General features: G+C 42.0%; 1 non-coding gene across 1 annotated transcript; it reads right to left on the bottom strand.

Annotated features, from left to right (window-relative positions):
- Positions 1-4,793: 4,793 nt before the first annotated feature.
- On the bottom strand, positions 4,794-4,951 carry LOC126093317 (U1 spliceosomal RNA). The gene has a single exon (XR_007521498.1). It is a non-coding gene; the product is annotated as a U1 spliceosomal RNA (small nuclear RNA).
- Between the last annotated feature and the right edge of the window lie 500 nt (positions 4,952-5,451).

Genomic DNA, 5,451 nt, shown 5'->3' with positions numbered 1-5,451 from the left:
GACGCACGCCACATTTCCGTAGCATGCCACAATGTTGCAAGACGTCTCTCCAGCGTAAACGAGGCTTTAGAGCCAGGTCAGTATTGTATGGTGGATGTGATGTGTTGCGTACGAAACTAAAACCTGCAATCAGATCCAAACGTCATGGAAAACTGTGAAGAGATGTCATCCCGCAGCAAGATAACGCTCGCCCACATTCTGCCAAACGGACAGCCGACGCAATAAAGGAGTTGAGATTCGAGGTGCTGGAACATCCACCATACAGTCCAGACCTGGCTCCAAGCGATTTTCACATGTTTGGACCCTTAACGGAAGCACTACAGGGTACAAGATTTGAAAGTGATGAAGACGTCATTGCTGCGGTGCAAAATTGCTTACAGATGCAACCGATAAACGTATTTTCTGATGAAATAAAAAAAAAACTCGTAAAACGTCGGGAAAACTGCATTGAAGTCGAGGGATGTTACGTAGAAAAATAACGCATGTTTCTGTTTTCTATCATCAGAATAAGTACAACTTTCCACAAATGTACCTTTACTTTTTGAATTCCCCTCGTATACCTGTATGTAGATGATTTTGTAAATAAGCTTTACCTATAATATACTTTTAAAGATATAACAAGGGATGGATTTTCTGATAGTGCATACGCGTGAATAGTGAGTTTCGGCATTAACATCTATTTATAAATAACTGTTTAACCATGGGTAACGCCACGGTCCAAGCTAGTAACATATATAATTGTACTAACTCCCTAGGACATCCCCCCCCCCCCTGGTAAAAGCACAAATCGCACACTGGGAAAAAGTGTTCTACCTGTGAGTGGGAGCACTGTTCAGGCTGGTACGCAAGAGGTATCAGACACAGGGAGTGTCTTTATTCTTTATGATCACTGTATCTCTTGCTAGAAAGAAGTCAGTCGTTGACATGCGTAAATGTTACCCATCCTGCAGTTTAATATGTCACGTTGCAGGATACTGACACGACTTTCATATTGAAGATTGGGAAAACTAGCAGAAGCCATCCTTGAAGAAGATCAGTCTCTATTCAGGAGAAATGTAAGAACGTACGAGGCAACGCTGGTCTACCACTTATTTTAGACTTACATTTACAATATTTGCACATTTAGAGAAATCTTTTGACGATGTTTGTAAGTCGCTATTGACTAGACATTTTTGTTTGTGGTATTACCTATGCAAGGCTGTTGATCTGGTCTACAGAGCCTTCCACAAGGAAGAATAAAAACGGTCCTGTGATTCCGAAAGATGTGCTTCAGTGCAATTAATCCATGTAGCTCGGCAGGTAGCCAGTAAAACATATACGGTAGACAGCTGGCGTAGCACCATTTCCACTGTACAGGAGCTGCACTGGTACCCACCATTTTCAGTAAACTGCACCAACACAACAATACGTTCATGCAGCGAAAATGTGGAGATACATAATCAATGTATTACAGAAACATTCTACAGCATTTTGACAACCTACACGTTGACGAGTACGTACTGAAAATGGCGAAAGACAACAAAAAATGGTTCAAATGGCTCTTAGCACTATGGGACTCAACTGCTGTGGTCATCAGTCCCCTAGAAGTTAGAACTACTTAAACCTATCTAACCTAAGGACATCACACACATCCATGCCCGAGGCAGGATTCGAACCTGCGACCGTAACGGTCGCGCGGTTCCAGACTGAAGCGCTTAGAACCGCTCGGCCACTCCAGCCGGCTAAAACACAACACTTCCTGTGAAAACGACTACTACAATTGGTGACTACTGACCTATTATATACTATTATACAACAATACTTGAAAAGTAATTCGACAACGAAACATTTTCGTGTACTGGCTCATACGCCACGTTTCCTTACAGCTACCTCAGCAACTCATCCCAAAAACTTTTGCAAGGAACTTCCGTCTGCCAGTCGTAATTACTTGTAAAGGCGACTACCTATTTTCAAAACCACTGAACACCGTGCTAAATCTCATTACTCGGAAATTATTAGATCATCACCCTGAGAAGTCCTGTGTTTAGTTGTGGGACTTTCGTACCAGACAAGTGTAAGATCTTTCTGCAGTACGAATAATTATCCAACGACGCCTACATCGTTTTCTGAACATTGTTCAGTTCAACGTTTTCACTGACTTTCCCTTCAGTTTGACCACAATATCCACCGAAAATCTCTGTTTGACAGCCAAATCATTACTGAATCTCCACCATGCTTCATATGGTACAAAAAAAAAAAATTAGTATTTTTTTTCACTGATATGAACACAAATTGCTGCAGGAAAAATTATAAAGGTAATTTCATCGTACAGTGTTACATTTTTCCAGCAGTCAGTTTACCAGGTTTACTGCGTCAAGCCCAATTCAGGCTGCTTCTCTGCAATAATATTCTTTGAAGACTCTGCAAAAGTAGCATTTGTGTGGCCTAAGGAGCATGTCAAGATTGTGGAGTACGAGAAGGCCAACCAACTGGCAAAGAAAGCAGAAAAGTATGGGATGTAAGAGAACTGCTTGTTACCTGAGTGCCTCATTTATGTAGTCAAAGGCCTGGGCCGAAGCGAATGAAACAGGAGTCGGAGACTGAATATTTGCTCAAGGGTGCTTGGTACAGAAAAATCGACCCACACATTGCATGAGCACAGCGTACGCTGAAAAGTCTGAGATGAAACTTAAAATTACACGGACAGAGAGAACGAGAAGCAGTACGTAATGAGCACCGCCAGACAGATTCAATCGTGGTCACTACAGTCTCCCTCTCCACAGAATTCACGTCATCCCTTCAGTGCAATGCGACAGTAGGGAGAACCAGGACCTCAAGCACGTACACTTTGGTTGCCCCAGACATATGCTACTTACAGAGCTGTTTAAGGCACAACAAGAGTTTCCCTCCAATCTCTTGATACTGAAGGCATGAGGGGACACACACATTAATGTTTTGCACGCAGGATTCTTGTAAAAGGTTGGTATTAAATTACAATCGAGGAGCTATGTATTTGTGTGTTTATTTTGCTTATTTACAAAGTAGTTCCTTAATGTGAGAGTCAGAGATTTTTAATCATTGTCGTTAGGGGAGAGTTTTCTATATTCTGCTCTAAAATTCTTACCTAATTTACTAACCGACATTTATTAAGATTAGCATGAACTACGTACCGCTTAGACCCATATTATCAGATATGAGATATCGGAAGAGATCGTATGAAGATAATTATATTGTAGTTTTCTTCTTGTGTACGTGGTGAAGAGAATTACTACCGGAAAAAACAAGCGAACCGAAGCAAAGGAGACGAAATCTACAACTGTAGAACTACAGCTCTAACTACCCAAAGGAGGTTTTCTGCCCGAAAGCCACCACAAAAACTCATTTGTAAAACAAAAGACTGTTGTGTAACTAAGACTGAATGGAAAAAATGAGCAGATGCATGAAATGTAAACTGAGAGTTCATGCATAGTGTGTGGGGTGGAGGAAAAAGGGAGAAAGTTATACTGCATGCCTGCATATAATGATGCAAGAACTAAAATGTGGAACATTTCTCTGAACTTAGGCTAGCACATATACAGGGCTATTAAAAATGATTGAAGCGATTTCATAAATTCACTGTAGCTCCATTCATTGACATATGGTCACGACACACTACAGGTACGTCGAAAAACTCATAAAGTTTTGTTCGGCTGAAGCCGCACTTCAGGTTTCTGCCGTCAGAGCGCTCGAGAGCGCAGTGAGACAAAATGGCGACAGGAGCCGAGAAAGCGTATGTCGTGCTGGAAATGCACTCACATCAGTCAGTCATAACAGTGCAACGACACTTCAGGACGAAGTTCAACAAAGATCCACCAACTGCTAACTCCATTCGGCGATGGTATGCGCAGTTTAAAGCTTCTGGATGCCTCTGTAAGGGGAAATCAACGGGTCGGCCTGCAGTGAGCGAAGAAACGGTTGAACGCTTGCGGGCAAGTTTCACGCGTAGCCCGCGGAAAATTGGCTCATGCCGCAACTGGAGACCGACAGCACCGACTTCATCTTTCAACAGGATGGTGCTCGACCGCACTTCCATCATGATGTTCGGCATTTCTTAAACAGCAGATTGAAAAACCGATGGATCGGTCGTGGTGGAGATCATGATCAGCAATTCATGTCATAGCCTCCACGCTCTCCCGACTTAACCCCATGCGATTTCTTTCTGTGGAGTTATGTGAAAGATTCAGTGTTTAAACCTCCTCTACCAAGAAACGTTCCAGAACTGCGAGCTCGCATCAACGATGCTTTCGAACTCATTGATGGGGACATGCTGCGCCGAGTGTGGGAGGAACTTGATTATCGGCTTGATGTCTGCCGAATCACTAAAGGGGCACGTATCGAACATTTGTGAATGCCTAAGAAAACTTTTTGAGTTTTTGTATGTGTGTGCAAAGCATTTTGAAAATATCTCAAATAATAAAGTTATTGTAGAGCTGTGAAATCGCTTCAATCATTTGTAATAACCCTGTATTTACGCCCAAGGGTACAGTAAACAAGGGTGGTGCAATTTATATAGCCACTGATTGAGGGTAAGAAACCATATTCCTAATTTGTGGCACTTGCAGATGTTTAGAAAATTAAGTGTAGTGGGTTGATTTTCTCACAGTTTCCAGTCTTTGAATTACATTCTAGCAACAGCATCATGCAATTGAGGATGACATTGTTTAAATAAATTTGTAACTTACTGTTTGCACCACACTATATAAAATCTCGAAAGTGGTACAATTCAGGCAACTTAGTCCATACAATGTCAAATCCAGCAACATTTTGGAAAGGACAACATAATCCGCCTGAACGCTCATTAAAAAATTATGCACCCGAGTTACTCCCGTGAGGGATAATGGCAAAGGCCAGCCACCCCGCTGTGCAATGAAATAGCCTTCTCCTGGGAGAACAGCCTTCAGGGTCACCGTTAACCCCTGTGCCAGGTAGGTAACGTATTTAGTCACCAAGTTCGCCATTTCGCCTATTCTGTCATTCTCGAAAGATAGCATGTCATGAAGTGCGTGAATACACGTCGTTCCTTTTATCTACCACGTTTATACAAGAGCTGTTGATATTTTTAAAAATATCGGGAATCCGATGTATCGATGTTTAGAAAGATACCATTACCGGACCTCGATATATCGAAATATTATCGGTATAATGATAATCGACGGTAGAAATAACGACGTAGTGGCCAGAAAAAAATATCAGCTGCACATTGTAAACGTGCAGCCGGTTTTAGAGCTGTGCATTTAAGTACTGATTTATTATTAGATACTCTGTACGTCAAGAAGCTAGCAACTTGCTTATCCCCTTCAGAGCACGAACTGAAAAGAAAACGGTTCACGTTCACGCTTGGCGCTAATCACTTTGCTACCAATTGTAACTCCCGATAAGTGCCACAATAAAACGTGTACAATGGGTCCGTCATTCGCTTTCGTCACATATCGG

Source organism: Schistocerca cancellata, chromosome 7 (assembly GCF_023864275.1).
Source record: "Schistocerca cancellata isolate TAMUIC-IGC-003103 chromosome 7, iqSchCanc2.1, whole genome shotgun sequence".
Classification (NCBI taxonomy): Eukaryota; Metazoa; Arthropoda; class Insecta; order Orthoptera; family Acrididae; genus Schistocerca; species Schistocerca cancellata.
Note: the sequence above shows the minus strand (reverse complement) of the source record. Positions and strands in the feature narration are given on the sequence as shown.